The following is a 21,519-nucleotide window of genomic DNA, read 5'->3' on the forward strand; positions in this document are numbered from 1 at the left end:
GTAGACTGTCCTGTCTTTGCGAACATGCCATGGTGACCATATTTTAAAATCCTAAATCAAGACATTATACCTGATTTTTAAAAAAATCCGTGGATTGATTGATGTGAAAAGCCCCTTAAAAGTATATAAATTAGGGGCACCTGGGTGGCTCAGTGGTTAAAGCCTCTGCCTTCGGTTCAGGTCATGATCCCAGGGTCCTGGGATCGAGCCCCGAACGGGCTCTCTGCTCAGTGGGGAGCCTGCTTCCCCCTCTGTCTCTGCCTGCCTCTCTGCCTACTTGTGATCTCTGTCTGTCAAATAAATAAATAAATAAAATCTTTTTTTAAAAAACAAAGTGTATAAATTAAAAGATTTTAAAAAGGTATATAAATCAAGTCACAGTTACATACTGAATAACTTATATTTCTGGAAAGGAATGCAATCAAAGCAGATAATATCCTGAAAAATCTAGGCCAGTGGTTCTAAACAGGGTGATTTTGGACTCCCAAAGGACATTTGGCAATACTTGGAGACATTTTTGGCTTTTACCTCAGGTACGGATGAGACCAGGAATGCTGCTCCTACAATGCACAGGACAGCCCCACAACAAAGAATCCTCCAGCCCTAAAGGTTAGCCTGTGTCCAAGGTTGAGAAACACTGCTCTAGGCTCTCTGGTGCCAGTGTTGGCCCTGGCATCGGTTTTTATCCTACCTACTTTGGTCCTGGTCTTGACATTGTCATCAGAGGAGAGAGGCTTGGGACCCCTCTGCTCTTTTCTGCTTCCTCCTTTGTCAGCAGAGACAACTGCCTTTGAAGAGGTGCCCAGGTACCAACCCAAGCATGATAAAGGCAGGCAAGGTCTTGAGTCAGTATCTCATCTCATCTTCCATGATAGAGTGTCCAGAACAGAGACCAGCTGCAGCAACAGGGAGGGTCACTGGATTTGAAGGGGGACATTTGGGTTCTAGTTCTGGTTGACTCTGCCTTCTGACTTGGTCACTTAACCTCTATACCCCAGTATCTTCAGTTCCTCCTTTGAGCACTGGTGCCTGCTCTTGCCTTCTTCAGAGGGTTGCTCTGAGGGTCAGGGGAAGTGAAGGGCATGGTTGGGTTTTGGAAAATTTGAAGGCCAAGCAGCACCAACCAACAGAGTAGTCGTCTGTGTGTGGACATAGGGTTTCCCCCAAGTGGCCAGCAAGAGAAGGGAGGATAATCCTTATGGGGTCACAAACAGCCAGGTATGGCTGGAGCATGGAGGAGGAGATAAGGAGTGGCGGGCAACATGGTTCTGGGCAGCACATGGGGCCTTCCTTTGAGGATCCTGCTTTCTTTTGTAATTCTCACACACAAGAGGTAGGAACTATACAGCTGTGTAGATGTCCAGAAGTTTTTAGGGGCACCTGGATGGTTTGGTCGGTTAAGCATCTGCCTTCAACTCAGGTCATGATCTCAGGGTCCTGGGATGGAGCCCCACATCAGGCTCCCTGCTCAGTGGGGAGTTTGCTTCTCCCTCTCCCTCTGTGATCTCTCTCACTCTCACTCTCTCTCAAATAAATAAATAAAAATCTTTTAAAAAATAACAAGTCCAGAAGTTTTTAGGAATTGAAGAGTTTGGAAAAAAATTTTCCCACTTACAAAACTTTTCTAATTTCTCTTCATCCACAATCTTTGGCTATGGTTTTCTTTTCATGCATGTGTGTGGGAGAGATCATCTAGTTTTTTCCCACCAATTTTTGTTGTTAGATATTTAATTTTGTTCCAATTAATGTTTATTACTGGACATTTCAGTTATTCCAAATTTGTGCTATATACAACATAGAAAATAAATAGCAACAAAAGAATTAGAAATTTAAAAGTAGATTTAGGGGCATCTGAGTGGCTCAGTTTTTGGCTCAGGTCATGATCTCAGAGTTGTGAGATCAAGCCCCATGTCAGGCTCTGTGCTCAGTGTGGAGTCTTGTCAAGACTCTCTCTCTTCCTCTCCTCTCCCTCTGCCCCTTGGCCCTCTGCCTACTTGTACTCATAAATAAATAAATAAAATCTTTTCAAGAAGCCATCTAAAAAATAAATAAAGGGACACCTGGGTGCCTTAGTCGGTTGAGCGTCTGCCTTTGGCTCCAGTCATGACCCCAGGGTGCTGGGATCAAGTCCCACATCAGGCTCTCTGCTCGGTGGGAAGCCTGCTTCTCCCTCTCCCACTCCCTCTGCTTGTATTCCCTCTCTCATCTTCTCTCTCTCTGTGTCAAATAAATAAATAAGATCTTTAAAAAATAAAACAAATAAGTAAATAATAAAATAGATTTAAAACACCTTGAAAAGATAGACAGAAATGCTTAAAGATAGCTAAAGTTGCAAAATTACTTCAAAAGGAACTAAACATATGAATACTTCCAAAACACCAGCTGTGGGTGTAAGTGGTCATCAACTTAGTGGGCCAACTACACAGAGCCTGCTGCAACATCTCTTTCCCCAGGCTAACCTCCTACAGCATATGTGACCTGACCCCTTGCACTACATGGGGGATAGGGGTGCCCCCCTCTGCACAGCTGAAAATCTAGCAACAGCTTTTGCCTCCCCCCAAAACTTAACTATTACTAACCTACTATTAGCCAGAAACCTTACTGATAACATAGTCAGTTAACACATACATCTTTAAAGATTTTATTTATTTATTAGAGAGAGAGAGAGAGAGGGAGGGAGAGCGAGCACAAGCAGGGGGAGGGGTAGAGGGAGAAGGAGAAGCAGCTCAGCTGGTTGAGCATCTGACTCTTGGTTTCTGCTAAGGTCATGATCTCTGGTCAAGGGATCAAGCTTTGCAATGGGCTCTGCACCAGCGGGGGTCTGCTTGGATCTCTCTCATCCTCTCTCTCTCTCTGCTCACATGTTCATGTGCTCTCTCTCTCTCTCTCTCTCTCTCTCTCAGATAAATAAATCTTTTTTAAAAAGTGGATATGGGCGCCTGGGTTGCCCAGTGATTTAAGCATCTGCCTTTGGCTCAGGCCATGATCCCGGGGTCCTGGGACTGAGTTCCACATTCGGCTCCCTGCTCAGCAGGGAAGTCTGCTTCTCCCTCTCCCTCTGTTGCTCGAGCACGCGCGCGCTCTCTCTCTGTCAAATAAATAAATAAAATCTTTTAAAAAATAAAAATAAATTTTAAAAGGTGGATAATAGGGTTTAGGTTATGTTGTTGCTTTCAGTAAGGGAACTTATATCAAGCATTTAGCATCCTGGCATATGATAAGTATTTACAGTTAGCTATTAGTATCATTATTTTTCCTATTTCTTTTATTAAAATAGCAATACATACTCTTTATAGAAAAATTTACATGCAAACCAAAGAAAAATGTAAGCCAAAAAAGTAAAGAAAAACATCTACAATCTTACCCTGAGACAACTACCAATCACACCTGGCTGTGGGTTGCTACAGATAGAATTAATTGTTTACAAAATTCCAATCACACCATACATACACTATAAGTGACCATAATTTAATTAAATAACATTCCTGCTGTTCCAACTCTTTGCTCTTAAAAGTAGTCAAGAGCATAAATAATGGATCAAAATTAGGGGGAAAAAAAAGAAAATCCTGTAAAATTATAAAAATTGGGCACCAATGCTTAAAGTTACACAAATGGTGTTCATCAAAACAACCCTCATCTGAAAAGGCAAGGACTGACTTTTCTAGATCTGTTTTGCTTCATAATTAAAAAAATATTTTTTTTTTAAAATAAAGGGAAAGAAAGGTAATCTGACAAAATGTTGACAGTGGTTATCTCTTTGGTTTCCTTCACACCCGCTGTAACTGCCAGATGCTCTACAAGGAGGATATTTGACTCTACAGCAGCAGGAGTAGAATCCAGGATGAAGGCAGGGCTGTCGTCAGCCTCTCAGATGGGCCCCTGGGCTCCTAAGTGAGTCTGAGACAGAGCCCCCCAGGACAAGCTTGCTGGGTGGGTGAAGGCTCCAGTGGTGTGTAGGGGCTTGCTGCTAAATTTTAGTCACTGTGCAAAAGAGGGAAGGGTGATATAGAAGGCTAGCACTATTGCTCTTTCTAGAAGCCCAGAGAAACCAGAACGCCTGCCTCTCTTATTTGGTGGCCCTTCCTCATTTACTGGAGCCAGCTCATGTGATCCTCCTACAGTCTGGGAAACAGGTAGACACCTCTCCTCTGTGCTTGATCTGCTCTTCCTAAGGTCCCCAGTGACCTTGAATTGTCCCCCTCCCCTAATCATTTACATCTTCCTCCTTGACACTCTTTCTAGTATTTTACACTGCTGACCACTCCTTTACTTTGAAAAAGTTATTTTTCTGCCAGGAGTGCACTCTGTCTTGGCCAACTCTAACAGACTCTTACTAGGTTGCATCACCGGTGTCCTTTCTTCTTTTCCACACCTTCCAGACTCTCTTTTTGGTCTCCTTCTTCTATGAATTCTCCCTTAGTGGTCTCATCAACTACCAATATAAAGCCCCAACCACACATTGATGTGTTCTAGATCCTCAATTCCTGTATTTCCAACTTCAGGCTTGTCATGACTGAACGAACCTCTGGCTAGCTGAAGCAGATAGGGGATGTATTGGAAGGATGAATCCACTCACCAGGTTACAGGAAAGACTGAAGATCCAGGCTTAGAAGTGATGGAGGCTAGAGAAGTTGTGGGGAGCCAAACAGAGGGTGCAGGAGCAAAACTCCTTCAGGGCATGAGGACTGAAGAATGTAGTTGGCATAAGAATGCTACCTACTGAGGTGGAGCAAGATGGCAGAGGAGTGGGAGACCTAAATTTCGTTGGGTCCAGAATTCAGCTAGGTAGTTATCAAACCATTCTGAACACCTACAAACTCAACAGGAGATCAAAGAGAAGAAGAGCAGCAATTCTAGGAACAGAAAAGTGAACACTGTTTGGAAGGTAGGACATCTGGAGTAGTGAATCCAAAGTGATATATGGGAAGAGGGGGCAGGGGTCGACTCCCAGCAAGTGGTAGAGCAGCAGAGCAAAAAATCAGAACTTTTAGAAGTCTGCTCGACTAAGGGATGTTGCTCCAGAGGCTAAGCTGGGGGTGGAGCCCTCACGGGGACAGTGTGGTCTCAGGCCTTTTGAGTCACAGAAAGACCAGGGTTACCTGTGTGTGGCAGAGCTCCCAGGTATCAGAGTGGGGAAGCTGGGTACAGAGATGGAGCTGAGGAGTGGGTTCTCAGCTCGGGGTTACCTTAAACTGGGATCCATGGCACATTCAAGCCACTTCTCTTTGAGCAAGGACCCCACAAGTAGCAGATCTGGGGAGACCAATGCTTCCTCCACCGGAGGAGTGGCACAGGTGCACACTGCAGAAATCTGCTGGGTTGGAGACTCCAAACTGAGCTATGTGCCAGAGACAGAAATGCTCAGTCACAGGCTGGGTAAGCACAGAGTGTGGCCAGAGACCAGGGACACGGGGGGCGGGGATTGACTGCTTTTCTCTGAGGGTGCACCAAGGAGTGGGGCCCTAAGCTCTCAGCACCTACAGGGCCAGAGATTGGGAGGCCGCCATCTTCATTCCTGTCCTCCAAAGCTGTATGGAAAGCTTTCAGGGAACAAACACTGCCAAGAGCAAACCCGAGCAGACTACTTAGCCTGGCCCCTGGCAAGGACAGTGCAATTCTGCCTTGGGCAAAGACATTTGAGACTCACTGCCACAGGCCCATCCCCCAGAAAATTAGCAAGAACATCCAGCCAAGAACAAGTTCACCAATCAATGAGAACTGCAGAACTCCAAGCTAGGGGAATGCACCATAGAATTCATGGCTTTTTTCCCATGATACATTAGTCTTTTCAAGTTAAATTGTTAAAATTTAATTTTTTTCATATTCTATATTTAAAAATTTTTCCTCTTTCCTATTTTAACTTTTTTAAAAACTATTTTATCCTATCAATACATTTTTAAAAAGTCTTTTAAAACTTTTTTTAGAGGAGTAGGGAATTTGGGTAAATTGGAAGGGGAGGTGAACCATGAGAGACTATGGACTCTGAAAAACAGTCTGAGGGGTTTGAAGTGGCGGGGGGTGGGAGGTTGGGGTACCAGGTGGTGGGTATTATAGAGGGCACAGCTTGCATGGAGCACTGGGTGTGGTGAAAAAATAATGAATACTGTTTTTTTGAAAATAAATAAATTGGGAAAAAAATTTTCATTAGTATAGTCATATTCTATCACTTCATTGTATTTAACCTTACTTTTTGTAGACTTATAAGTTGTTCTTTCTTTAAAATTTTTGGGATATAGTTTCTTCCCCAAACCAAAATATACCCTAAATCTAGCATATAGCTTTGTTCTAGTCTGAGCCTGATCATAGTTTCTCTTTTATCTTCTGTTTTTCTTTTGCCAACCAACTTCTTATCAATTCCTTTTTTAGAATATTTTTCAATATTCATCTTTACAGTCATATTCCATCCCTTCATCGTGTTTAACCTTGTGTGTGTGTGTGTGTGTGTGTGTGTTTTTCTTTCTTTAAAATTCAGGGAGACAATTTCTTCTAACAGACCAAAACACACTCAAAATCAAGTGTGTGGCTCTGTGGGGATATATATCTTTCTTCTCCCCCAGTCTTGGTCTCTTCTGATTTGGTTAGTGTATATTGTTCTAGGATTGTTTCTACCCTTTTATTATTTTGTTCTCTCATTCATCTATTCTTATCTGGATAAAATGACAAGGTGGAAAAACTCACCTCAAAAAAAAAAAAAAAGAACAAGAGGTAGTACCGATGGCTAGGGACATAATCAATATAGACAATTAATACAGACCTAATCAATTCTGTCAGAATCAGAGTTCAAAGTGATGATTATCAAGATGCCACCTCAGCTTGAAAAAAGGATGGAAGATACCAGAGAATCCCTTCCTGGAGAAATTAAATTCCTTTCTGCAGAAATAAAAGAACTAAAATCTAACCAAGTTGTAATTTAAAAAGCTATTAATGAGGTGCAAACAAAAATGGAGGCTCTTACCACTAGGAAAAATGAGGTAGAAGAGAGAATTAGTGGTAAGAAGACCAAATGAGGGAGAATAAAGAAGCTGAGAAAAAGAGAGATAAACAACTAGTGGGCCACAAGGGGAGAATTGGAGAGATAATTGATACCATAAGACAAAACAATATTAGAATAATTGGAAGCCCAGAAGATGAAGAAAGATAGAGGGGGGCAGAAAAGATATTGGAGCAAATTACAACAGAGAACTTCCCTAATTTGGTGAAGGGAACAAGCATCAAAATCCAGGAGGCCCAGAGAACTGCCCCCCTCACAATCAATAAAAATAGGTCCACACCCTGTCATCTAATAATAAAGCTTACAAGTCTAAGTGACAAAGAGAAAATCCTTAAAGCATCTCAGGACAAGTGGTCTGTAACATACAATGGTAGAAATATTAGATTGGCAGCAGACCTATCCACAGAGACCTGGGAGGCAAGAAAGGACTGACATGATATATTCAGAGCACTAAATGAGAAAAATATGCAGCCAAGAATACTATAATCAGTTAGGTGGTCATTGAAAATAGAAGGAGACATAAAAAGCTTCCAGGACAAACAAAAACTAAAAGAATTTGCAAACACCAAACCAGCCCTACAGGAAACATTGAAAGGGGAGAGAACCTAAAAGTAACAGACCAGAAAGGAGCAGAGACAATATACAGTAACAGTCACCGTATAGGCAATACAATGGCATGAAATTCATATCTTTGAGTAGTTACCCTGAATGTAATGGGATAAAAACCCCAATCAAAAGACACAGAATATCAGAATGGATTAAAACAAACAAACAAACAAACAAACAAACAAAAACAAGACCCATTGATATGTGGTCTGCAAGAAACTCATTTTAGATCCAAAGACACATCAGATTTAAAGTGAGGGGGTAGAAAACAGTTTACCATGATAATGGACATCAAAAGAAACCTGGGGTGGCAATCCTTAGATCAGACAAATCAGATTTTAAGCCAAAGACTATATAATAAGAGATGAAGAAGGACACTATATCATACTTAAAGGGTCTGTCCAACAAGGAGACCTAACAATTTTAAATATTTATGCCCCCAACATGGGAGCAGCCAATTATATAAACCAATTAATAACAAAATAACAAAATCAAGAAACACATCAATAATAAACACATCAATAATAATTCAATAACAGTAGGGGACTTTAACATCCCCTGCACTGAAATGGACAGATCATCTACGCAAAAGATCAACAAGGAAATAAAGGCTTTAAATGACACACTGGACCAGATGGACATCACAGATATATTCAGAACATTTCATCCCAAAGCAACAGAATACACATTCTTCTCCAGTGCACATGGAACATTGTCCAGAATAGATCACATCCTGGGTCACAAATCAGGTCTCAACCAGTACCAAAAGTCTGGGATCATTCCCTGAATATTTTCAGATCATAATTCTTTGAAACTAGAACTCAACCACAAGAGGAAAGGTGGAAAGAACTCAAACACATGGAGGCAGTAGAGCATCCTACTAAAGAATGAATAGGTCAACCAGGAAATTAAAGAGGAATTTTAAAAATTCCCAGAATTGGGGCACCTGGGTGGCTCAGTGGTTTGGGCCTCTGCCTTCAGCTTGGGTCATGATCTCGGGGTCCTGGGATCGAGCCTTGCATCGGGCTCTCTGCTCAGTGGGGAGCCTGCTTCCCCCTCTCTCTCTGCCTGCCTCTCCACCTACTGTGATTTCTCTCTCTCAAATTAAAAAAAAAATCTTTTAAAAAAAGATTGGAATGGGACACCTGGGTGGCTCAGTTGGTTGGACGACTGCCTTCGGCTCAGGTCATGATCCTGGAGTCCCGGGATCGAGTCTCGCATCGGGCTCCCAGCTCCACGGGGAGCCTGCTTCTCTCTCTGACCTTCTCCTCGTTCATGCTCTCTCTCACTGTCTCTCTCTCAAATAAATAAATAAAATCTTAAAAAAAAAAGATTGGAATGGAATGGAATGGAAACAAATGAAAATAAAAACACAACTGTTCCAAATCTTTAAGACACAGCAAAGGTGGTCCTGAGAGGAAAGTATATAGCAACAGACCCTTTCTCAAGAAAAAAGAAAGGTCTCAAGTACACAATCTAACCCTACACCTACAGGAGTTACAGGAAGAACAGCTAAAATGAAATCCTAAACCCAGCAGGAAAAGAGAAATAATAAAGATAGGAGCAGAAATCAATGAAATAGAAACCAAAAGAACAGTAGAACAGATCAATGAAACTAGGAGCTGGTTCTTTGAAAGAATTAATAGGATTGATAAACCCCTGGCCAGACTTATCCAAAAGAAAAGAGAAAGGACCCAAATTAATAAAATCATGATGAAAGAGGTCAGATAACAACTAAAAGCAAAATACAAACAATTATAAGGATATATTAGGAGCAACTGTACACCAGCAAATTTGACAATCTGGAAGACATGGATGCATTCCTAGAGATATATAAACTACCCAAACTGAACCAGGAAGAAATAGAAAACCTGAACAGACCCATAGCCAGTAAGGAGCTTGTAGCAGTCATCAGAAATCTCCCAACAAAGAACCCAGGGCCAGATGGCTTCCCAGGAGAACTCTACCACACATTTAAAGAAGAATTTACACCCATTATCCTGAAACTGTTCCAAAAAATAGAAATGGAAGGAAAACTTCCAAACTCTTTTTAGGAGACCAGCATTCCCTTCATACCAAAACCAAAGACCCCATCAAAAAGGAGAATTAACAGACCAATATCCCTGATGAACACGGATGCAAAAATTCTAACCAAAAATTCTCAACAAAAATTCTCACTAGCCTATAGGATCCAACTGTACATTAAAAGGATTATCCACCATGACCAGGTGGGGTTTATTCCTGGGCTGCAAGGTTAGTTCAACATCCACAAATCAATCAATGTGATACAATACATTAATAAAAGAACAAGAACCCTATGATACTCTCAGTAGATGCTAAAAAAGCATTTGACAAAGTACAGCATCCTTTCTTGCTCAAAACTCTTCACAGTGTAGGGACAGTGGGTACCTACCTCAATATCATCAAAGCCATCTATGAAAAACCCACAGCAATATCATTCTCAATGGACAAAAACTGAGATTTTTCCCTAAGCTCAGGAACATGGCAGAGCTGTCCACTCTCACTATTCAACATAGTAGTAGAAGTCCCAGCCTCAGCAACAAAAAGACAGCAGACAACAAAAAATCCTCTGAGAACAAAAAGAAATAAAAGGCATTGTAATCGGCAAAGAAGTCGCCAAACTATCTCTCTTTCAGTATCATATCATGATATGATACGTCATGTAGAAAACCTAAAAGACTACACTCTAAAGCTGCTAGAACTCATACAGGAATTCAGTAAAGTGTCAGAATAGGAAATCAATGCACAGAAATCAGTTGCATTTCAATACACCAACAACAAGACAGATGAAAGAGAAATTAAGGAGTCGATCCCATTTACAATTGTACCCAAAACCGTAAGATACCTAGGAATAAACATAACCAAAAAGGCAAAGAATCTGCACTCAGAAAACTGTAAAGTACTTGTGAAAGAAACTGAGATAGACACCAAGAAATGGAAAATTTTTCCAAGCTCATGGATTGGAGAACAAATATTGTGAAAATGTCTATGCTACCCAGAGCAATCTACACATTGAATGCAAACCCCATCAAAATACCATCAACTTTTTTCAAAGAAATGGGATAATCCTAAAATTTATATGGAACCAGAAAGACCCCGAATAACCAGAGGAAGGTTGAAAAAGGAACCCAAAGTTGGCAACATCCCATTTCCAGACCTCAAGCTCTATTACAAAGCTGTAATCATCAAGACAGTGTGGTACTGGCACAAAAGCAGACACCTAGATCAATGGAACAGAATAGAGAGCCCAGAGATGGATCTTCAACTTTATGGTCAACTAATCTTCGACAAAGCAGGAAAGAATGTCCAATGAGAAAAGACAGTCTCTTCAGCAAATGTTGTTGGGAATATTGGACAGCCACATGCAGAAGAGTGAAACTGAACCATTTCCTTATACTACATACAAAATACTACATATACTACATATACTACAATATACTACATACAAAAATACTCTAAATGGATGAAAGACCTCAGTGTGAGACAGAAATCCATCAAAATCCTTGAGGAGAACACAGGCAGCAACCTCTTCGACCTCAACTGCAGCAACTTCTTCCTAGAAACATCACCAAAGGCAAGAGAAGCAAGGGCAAAAATGAACTATTAGGAGATCATCAAGATCAAAAGCTTTTGCACAGCAAAGGAAAGAGTCAACAAAACCAAAAGACAACCAACAGAATGGGAGAAAATATTCACAAATGACATATCAGATAATGACATATTAGGTTAGTATCCATGTTCTATGGGGAACTTATAAAGCTCAAAACACAAAGAACAAAGAACACAAAGAACAAATAATCCAGTCAAGAAATGGGCAGAGGACATGAACAGACATTTCGACAAAGAAGACATCCAAATGGCCAGCAGGCACATGAAAAAGTTCTCAACATCACTTGACATCAGGGAAATATAAATCCAAACCACAGTGAGATACCCTCTCACACCAGTCAGAATGGCTAAAATTAACAAGTCAGAAAACAACAGATGCTGGTGAGGATGCAAAGAAAGGGGAACCCTCTTACACTGTTGGTGGGAATGCAAGCTGGTGCAGCCACTCTGGAAAACAGCATGGAGGTTCCTCAAAAAGTTAGAAATAGAGCTCTGCTACAACCCAGCAATTGCACTACTGGGTATTTACCCTAAAGATACAAATGTAGTGATCCAAAAGGCCTTGTGTATCCCTATATTTATAGCAGCAAGGTCCACAATAGCCAAACTATGGAAAGAGCCTAGATATCCATCAACAGATGAATGGATAAAGAAGATGTGGTATAGGGGCACCTGGGTGGCTCAGTGGGTTAAGCTTGTGACTTCAGCTCAGGTCATGATCCCAGGTTCCAGGGATTGAGCCCCACATCAGCTCAGCGGGGAACCTGCCTCCATCTCTCTCTCTGCCTGTCTCTCTGCCTACTTGTGTGTGTGTGTCTCTCTCTCTCTCTCTGTCAAATAAATAAATAAATAAATAATCTTTAAAAAAATGAACAGAGGACTCAGGAAGTTAAAAAAAAAAAAAAAGAAGTTGTATATATACAATGGAATATTATGCAGTCATCAAACCCCCAAAATCTCGCTACTTGCAATGACGTGAACTAGAGGGTATTATGCTAAGCAAAATAAGTCAAAATAAGTCAATCAGAGAAATACAATTATCATATGATCTCTCTGATATGAGGAATCTGAGAGGTGGCAGGGGTGGTTTGTGGGGAAAGGAGGGAAAAATTAAACACGATGGAACCAGGGAGCAAGACAAACCATAAGAGACTCTTAATCTCAGGAGACAAACTGAGGATTGCTAGGGGGTGCGGGGGCAGGGATAGGGTGGCAAGGTGCTGGACATTGCAGAGGGTATGTGCTATGATGAGTGCTGTGAATTGTGTAAAACTGACAATTCAGGGACCTGTACCCCTGAGACAAATAATACATTATATGTTTAGAAAAAATTAATTAATTTTTAAAAAGAAAAATGTAAAAGACTTGGGAAAATTGGCAAAATTTGAATGTGGAATAAATACTGGGTGATACCATGGACTTGTTGTTATTTTTTTTTAATGTAAATGATATTGGAGTTATATAAGAAAAAAATAATGCTACCTCCTATGGAGTGTTTGCAGAATCTTAAATGATACGTACAGATGAGGAAACTGAGGCCCAAAGAGGATGATTAAACTCACATTCCTTCCTTCTTTCTGCCATTATGTTCAACTTTAGAATTCTGAGAGCATCTAACATGGTCCTGGCTGAGGATGGACAGAGCCCCTTCATGGACAGTCCACCAAAATACTCAGCGGGAATGATTCTTTCCCCTAAAACGACAAACTTTTCTGAGTGTGAAAAAGGAGTGTGGGTGCAGGGGGTGAAGATGACAAATGTCTACCATACTCCTGCCCAGAAACATCCAACTTCTGCCCTGCCTTTTTCCTACTCCACTTCTAAATATTATTCTAATAATTTCCCATCCTTCATCACTAGTCCTCTTCTAGAATACAAGTCTGACCAGTCCAGCCCTGTTCCCTCCTAAAATCCCTTTATGGATTCCCACTGCCCTTAGACAGTGGTGGTTTTTTAAATTGTTTTGTTTCTGTCTCAATTCAAATTTTATTACCCTCATTATATGCAGGTGTGTAGCAAAAAGCTTCTTATCAGCTAACTATATGAAAAGATAAATAGTGTAAATCATTCGTGTGATCCAAAATGGGCAAAAGCAAAAGATTATAGCTTCCCCTAAAGAAGAAAAAATTCAGACCTATGAAAAGGATAACACATTTTAAGAAATTGTATAAGAATATCAACAGAACAGGGACACCTGGGTGGCTCAGTCGGTTAAGTGTCTGTCTTTGGCTCAGGTCATAATCCTGGGGGACCTGGGATCGAGTCCCACCTCGGGCTCCCTGCTTAGTGGGGAATGTTTCTCCCTCTCCCTCTGTCACATTCCCTGTTCACATGCCATGCTTTCTTTCTCTCTCTCTCAAGTAAATAAATAAATATTGTTTTTAAGATCTTACTTATTTGCACAAGCAGGGGAAGAAGCAGGCAGTGGGAAAAGAAGGCTCCCTGCTGAGTAAGGAGCCCAACATGGGACTTGATCCCAAGACTGTGGGATCCCAACCTGAACTGAAGGCAGAGGCTTAACCAATTGAAAAAAAATAGAGGGGCGTCTGGGTGGCTCAGTTGTTAAGCGTCTGCCTTTGGCTCACATCATGATCCCAGGGTCCTGGGATTCCAGGGTGCTGCAATTGAGCCCCAAGTTGGGCTCCCTGCTCGGCAGGAGGCCTGCTTCTCTCTCTCCCACTCCCCCTACCTGTGTTCTCTCTCTCGCTGTGTCCGTCTCTGTCAAATAAATAAATAAAACCTTTAAAAGAAAAAAAAAATGTCAACAAAACAGCTGCAACTTCTTTTTTTTTTAACAACTACAAACTGAACAGAAAAACAATGATTTCATGTAAGTCGCATCAGAAACAACTGAAGATGAAAAAAACCATCATCCCCCTTTTATCTGATTTGGGCTGTGCACCAACAAGAACTTGCTTTACATTTTTATGCCCATACTGCTAACAAATTTAGTAGCTATTGAAAATACCACGGGGATAAGGCTAGCTAAAGACAAATTCGGTAGTAAGCAAACTCCATTTTAAAAAAGACACGGTAAAGTTTAAAAACAGATCTTACACTGCCTAGCAATTTTTTTTTCATTAAAAGGAGGGGGGGCATTAAATGCTTTAGGGACAAGAAAAAAAGCTGCCCTCAAACCAATTTTTCCACCATTATCATCTTCTTCCTTGCCTTCCTTCTTTATCTTGCTCTTTTCAGCCCTGGATAACTCCCATTTCTGCCTCATCAGCTTCCCTGTAGCTCAATATGCAACAATATCCTTTTCCTATTTTCCCTTCAGCTAGGCAGCCTCCGGAGACTGCTCGTCGTCTCCAGCAGCAGCATCCCATGTCTCTGCCAGGTCCTTCCCACATCACCAATGGGCAGGCCCAGGTGTTCTCCTTTGATTTTTGGATGCTACTCAGAGCAAAACAATGTGAAGGCCAAAGGAGGCCTCTTGGATAGATCAAGACCTTTGAATTTCCTTATTATTTCCCCTTTAAGAGGTATGGATACAGGTTTTCATGTCTCTTTCATAATGAGCCTTGTCAGTCTTTGCCAGATCTTCAAATTTTCCTTCCTCTCTAGAAGACATGTCTTCCACCCCTCTGAGCACTAAGAAAACTTGGAGAAGCTGGCTGAAGCATCTTCGTGCCTCATCTTGTGCCCCTTCCAGCAGGTTTGCAGAAAGAATGCACACGATGTTTTCTGCCTATCAGGATCCTTCTTAGAGTCTCCTTTGCCTATGTTTAATTATTTTTTCCTCTGTGAGGCTCAGAGTCACCCAGTGCCCATCTGGCTCTCAAGGGCCCTGGTGCTATTTCTGCAGAACTCAAGGTACTGCCATGGCTCTCTAGATGATGTTATCAATATGGTTTACAAGGCCCTTCCCAAACCCTCCCTTCCCACAAAGCTCCAATTTCTATCACCACAGCCCTGCTGTTCCTCAAACATGGCCTCTGTGCCTTTGTACAGGTTCTTCCCTTTTCCTAAAATACTCTTTTCACATTCTTCCTCAGGAATCCATACATATTTGTCTTTCAAAGATGGGCTCAGATGGTACCTGCTCATGGACTGAGCCTTCCTCGAAAAGGTAGGATGAGTTGGTAACTCCCTCTTTTTACTCTCATCATACCCAATATGGACTTAGATTATAGCCCCAAGCACATTTTATTACTGCATTTCTTTACAAGTCTGTTTCCCCACTAGTTTGGGAGATCCATCTGGGTTTTTCTCTGTTTCATTTCTGTAGCTCTTAGCACTGTGCCCGGCATATAGTGTTTGCTGAATCTTAAAGGAACTATGCAGATAAAAAAAAAACCTGAAGCCCAAAGAGGATAAATCACACACCTAGAAAAACGAACCAACCTGAGGGAAATGGATTTGGAGGAGATAGGATAGATCAGATGGTGATTTTAATAGCTTGGGCAGTTGCTAAGGACCCTATACCACCCACTACCCACCTTGCACCCACATACAGGCTGGTAACCACCTATTTATTCTCTTATTTATTCCCTTGGGAAATTTCCCTCTGGGAAAATTGGGCTCAAACTCAAAGAGTCAGGAGTGATTTAAGTTAAAGAAGAGTAAGATCCTCTTGTTCCTGGGTTCTTAGAGACAAAAAAGTGAACTGACTCAGAATGCATGGACTTGACCTCTGGGGGCTTTTAAAAACAAGAGAGATTTTATCAGGAGGACTAAGTCCGAAGTCCTTTTAGAGGCAAATGACCGAGCAGACGCCTGAAGAGTCTGCCTCTTGAGGAGGCCCATGAGGAGCAAAGGAACCAGCCAGAGAAGTCCAATGTCTCCAACCATGTTCCCATCGCACTCCAGGATGTTTTGGGGGAGGGAAGACAATGAGGGAGCTCTTACTAATTAAGCCTCTACCCAAAAACGAATGTGAGGCTAATAAGGCGGCCCCATTCCAGGGCACCTCCACACCAAGCCAGCCGGTCTGCCTGTTTATTGCCCGTATGGAGATCATTAATGCCTCCTGACACTAAGGTCACTCCTGGGGTCAATCCCTGAGCCCGTTGTGCAAAACAAGGGGAAATGAACTTCCCAGCACATGTGGCTCAGGCTTGGAGGGGAGGGGGGCTCCCGTCACCCCACACCTCAGCTCTGGGAGAGATCAGCACCCCAGGCTGTCAGACCCCCCAACACAATCCCCTCTGCCCAAGCCGGACTCTGGGGAAGTGGTCCTGCGGAAGGTGAAGGAGAGCCTTCGTCTGGACCAGGACAACCCCCACTGAGGTTGTCCCAACCCACAGACGGACACTAATCCCCTGGCGACGGGCTGGGGTGGTGTCTGGGAGCTGCAGCTGCAGCTCGACAGGGGCCAGGCCCCGGCCGCAGGTGGCGGGAAGGCGCGGGTCGGTGGCCACGTGGGCTGGAGCTGCAGCTTCACCCCACCCTCACCCGCTTCTCCTGTGCTGATTGGACCCCTTACCCCTCCGGATCCAAGATGGCGGAGGGGGTGGGGTTCCGGCCCAAGCAAGCTGCAGTTGGTGAAGCCCAGGACTTCTGAGCTGAAGGACGGCCTCAGTAGCCATTCAGGGAGCTCCTGGCGGTGGTAGTGGGCACTTTGCCACTTTACCTTACACTTCAGCAACCAAGGCAGCCACACAAATCCATCTCTCACAGCCTGAGAAGGGCCAGTGTGGGACAAAGGAACATGAAGATGGTCCTCTGGGCAAATCCATACCAGTCTGGGCCCTCCTACTCGGTAATGATCAGAACTGGCAATCAGCCCCTACTGACCCAGGAAGATGTTGAGAAAGCCCCCAACTGGCTTGGAGGAAATCAATAGGATTATGAAGTTAATGCCACAGCAGGCTGAGTGACAGTTACCAAATAAATGATCTCAGAGGACAAGGCTGAGGTTAAATGAAGCCCAATAAATAAAGGGACATGTTCAAAGAAGGAACTTCAGAAAATGCAGGGACATGGGGGATTGAGCCTAGAGACTCCTTCCTGGCCTCCCCTTTTAGGGTCTGTTGAATTCTAGGGGAGCCACAACCTCAGGCTCTGCCTCCCAGGAATACAGACCAGGGTCTGTGCCCTGTTCAATGCCAGTGTGGCATAGCTCTTAGGCTCAGGGCTCCTTGGACAGCTCCATCCACCCAGCTTTGGTGGCTGAAATTAGAGAATGGCAACTCCACTGTGAAGGTCTGACCAGTTAACAAAGCCCCAGAATGCCTTTGATTCCTTAGAGACAGGAAACAGACCAACTGCAGCAAGAGGGGGTGAAGCTAGATGTTAGGAGGCACTTCCCAAACATTATCTAGATGGAGGAAGCTTAAGGATCTTGGAGGCAAGGAAGAAATCCTGTTATAGAGGATTTTATTCCAGACGAAAGTGCGTTTATCCTCATCCCCATTTATGCCTGGGCTATTAAGCATTGCCTTTTTTTTTGGCCAAGATGGTGTTACCAGCTAGAAGGGGCCATCAGCACCATCTTTGCATAAGAAAAGACTGCAGTAGAATCAGTGCTCTCCATTCTACTACCAGCATGTCCTGGTGAATGAGCAGCCCACTTCCATGAGTCCTGCTGACTCTTTCGTGGCCAGCTTGGTGGGGGTCAGTGGGAGACAGAGCATGATGTTTCTGGGACCATGAAGGATGTACTATGTCTTGGGGGGGGGAGGGAGGCTTGAACTCATGACCCTGAGACTAAGACCTGAGCTGAGATCAACAGCTGGACATTTAACCAACTGAGCCACCCAAGAGGTGCCCCTGTACTATATCTTTCTTTCTTTTTTAAGACTTTATTTATTTATTTGACAGACAGAGATCACAAACAGAGAGGAGAAAGCGGGCTCCTTGCTGAGCAGAGAGCCCGATGTGGGGCTTGATCCCAGGACCCTGAGATCACGACCTGAGCTGAAGGCAGAGGCTTAACCCACTGAACCACCCAGGCGCCCCTATCTTTGGGGAGTCTAAAGAAGGATGACTAAGTCTTTGGTCTCTAGGTAGGTATTGTATTTTTTAGAAAATGAACAATAACGATAGTTAAGATCTTGGGGTCTAGAAACTTAGAGGTCGAATGACCTCTATTTTTAAGCGTGGGACCGTGGGTAAGATCAATTGACAGTACAGTAATGATAATAGGATTATTTTGTGTCAGGCAGTATATTACACTTTGACAACAGTACTGTAGGGGAGGTACTGTTATCTTTGTTTAACAAGTGAAATGAGCTTAGTTAGGTTAAATGACCATAGAACAGTATATTTGAATGCATGGGCACTGGAGATCCAGACTAATCAATTGGGTTCAAATCCTGACTTCGTTTCCTCATTGTATGACCTTAGGTATATTTATCTATGAAATGAGGACCATGATAGTATTTACCTGATAATATGGTAAGGTTGAAATGAGGGTAAACACATAAAGCTCTTGGAATTCTGCCAGGCACGTTGTAGGCACACAATAAACATTAGCTATTGTTGTGAGCCCTTCAAGCACTTCTATGTGTTTCATCCTTTCTACTATCCTTCAAGGTGGCTGTTATTATTAAATTCATTTTACAGATGAGGAAACAGGCTTTAAGTGGATCGTGATCTAGGTCCCTCTGTAAGCAGCCTGCTGAGGACCTGAATTCAGGTTTTTTCATTTCAAATTCCAAGGACTTGCTGATCGATCACATACTCTCTCATTCTTAGTCCTAATTTGTTTCAGCCCCTCATTCAAAAAATACCCTCGGAGGACCCAAATTCAAACCCAGTTTTGGATAGTCTGTGTTTAGGAAGAATAGAGGGGAGAAAGAGGAAGAAAGAAAAAGGGGGGTTGGCTAATGAGACAAATTCTCTGATGTAGGCATATTTGTTACCCAATCCCACCCTTGAAGAGATACCTTACTCAGAGGGATAGCAAAACAAGCACGCATTTCAGAGCAGTCGTACTGGAGGAAATGGGAAGAAGTGGCAGTACAGGAGCAGGTAGAGGAATGGGGGAGAAAGTCTGATCGGCAGACAACCCACCCATGGCTAAGGCCTTGGGAACAGAAGACCTAGATTGCTAGCCCTGACTATGCAAAACCCAGATCTGAGTATTCGTTCCTTGTATCTGTAGCGCCCCCACTGTAGAGTTATAGAAAGGACTCATGGGATAAATGGTAAATCACTGCCTCTGCCCTCAGGCCTGAGGGGGCTCAGACCAGCCTATATCACCCAGGTCAGGGATCAAGCCAATCCACTCCTCAATTTCTTCTAACTGGAAGTCTCTTAATTCTCTTTGTGGGAGAAGGCCTGGGAGGCCAGGGTGAGAGGTCAGGTGAGCAGAACTGCACCTGGGGCCTGAGGGGAAGCACCTGCAGCCGCTGCTACCTACTACCCATTCCTGTTGCTCAATCCTCCAATTTCCAGAATGAGCTCAGCTCCTGCCCCCACCCCAGCTGAGCTTGATAATCCTAATGGGATGTGGGCTGGAAAATCTAGAACCAAGATTTGGGGCTACTGGGGACACAGTGGGATAAAGCCACAGGGGACAGTGAATTCTGTGCTTCCTCACCCATCCTTTCCCTTTGGGGGACTTAATAAGGACCCCAGGCCTTAGGTCATAGCGCACACTAAAGAGCATGACTGGGAAGGGGATGTGGAGGGAGGGATTTTTGTGTCCTGGCTTTGAACAGGAAAGTGTGTACAAATGCACAAGGATACACATGAACATTCAGATTGTATCCCTCACGGTGGAGTGCCTAATAAGGACTCACTCAACACATAGTTGCAACCTTTACACATGTCTCTGGAGTGTGTTTGGCTGTAAGTAACCGAGACCCAGACTAACAATGATGTCAAGAAACAGGCTTATTTTTCTCACAAGAAACAGTCCGGCACTGGCTTACCTGCTCATTGATGCCCTCAGGCTCTTTCTTTTTATTCCAATATCCTTAGTATACTGCCCTTTGTCTTTGCGTCAGGGTCTCTAGGGGGTGAGAATTCCAGGGTTCTCTTCCTTAGAAGAAAAGAAGATTATGTGTTCCCCTTTACCAAGAAAACAAACAAAACAAAACAAACAAAAAAAAAAAAAAGGGAAAGAAAGAAAAGAAAAGAAACCTCCTCCCTCCCTAACTTCCTCCTGGCAGTCTTCTGTTTAGGCCTTATTGGCCAACATTGGATCACGTGACCACTCCGAGTTACCAGGGAAACTAGGAAAGCAAGGAACAGGATTTCCAGGATTGGCATAGGGCAGTACTTTGCTCCTATCCTCAGCGGTTCTGACTCAGTTGGTCTGGGGTGGATCTTCACATTGGTATTTATTAAATACTCCAAAAACCTAGTTTTGGTTTGTTTTTTTTTTTTTTTTTAATTGTAATTTGCTTTTCATCACGCTATGGAGCCAGCTCAAGCAGTCGTCTTCAACCAAACCTCCCCTTGCCTCGGCGCAAGCCATTTTACTGCACTGACCAGGATTCTCCAGTTTATCCTGCAGCCCCTGCTCCCCTCGGAGTTGACTATTTAGGTGATTAATTAGTAAGTTTGCAGGTCATTCATTAGTGAATTTGTGGTAGTAACTGGTTAGACAATCAGTTGACTAACTAATAGAACTAATAAACTAACCAAGAGCTTGGCCTTTCCTTTTTATGCCTGGCACATAGCAAACACATGATAAATAATACTTTGGATGAATGAATCCACAAAATGGAAACAAAATGGAATTAATACAGTATCGGATGAGATAGTAACTGTGAAACCACTTTGTAAATGGTAAGACACTGTACAGACATACAGGTAAAAATTGACATGAGAAACTACTTCAAAAATTGGGAGGGGGAGTGGCGCCTGGGTGGCTCAGTGGGTTGGGGCCTCTGCCTTCCCCCTGGGTGGTGGTCTCAGGGTCCTGGGATTGAGCCCCTCCTTGGGCTTTCCGCTCAGCAGGGAGCCTACTTCCCCCCCTCTCTCTTCGTGCCTCTCTGACTACTTGTGATCTTTCTCTAAGATTCGATTTCTAAGTAAATGGAATCTTTAAAAAAAAAAAAACTGGGGGGTTGTCTGGGGGACTCAATGGATTAAGCCTCTGCCTTCCACTCAGGTCATGACCTCAGGATCCTGGGATCGGAGCCCTGCATCCTGGCTCTCTGCTCAGCGGGGAGCCTGCTTCCCCCCCATACCCCTGCCTGCTTTTCTGCCTATTGTGATCTCTTGCTGTATGTCAAATAAATAAATAAAATATTAAAAAACAAAAAATTAGGGCAGGGGGCACCTGGGTGGCTCAGTCCCTTAAGTGAATGCCTTTGGCTCAAGTCCTAATCTCAGGGTCCTAAGATGGAGCCCTGCCTTGGCTCTCTGATCAGCAGGGAGTCTGCTTTTCCCTC

The sequence above is a fragment of the Neovison vison genome, chromosome 5 (genome assembly GCF_020171115.1).
Source record: "Neovison vison isolate M4711 chromosome 5, ASM_NN_V1, whole genome shotgun sequence".
Taxonomy (NCBI): domain Eukaryota; kingdom Metazoa; phylum Chordata; class Mammalia; order Carnivora; family Mustelidae; genus Neogale; species Neogale vison.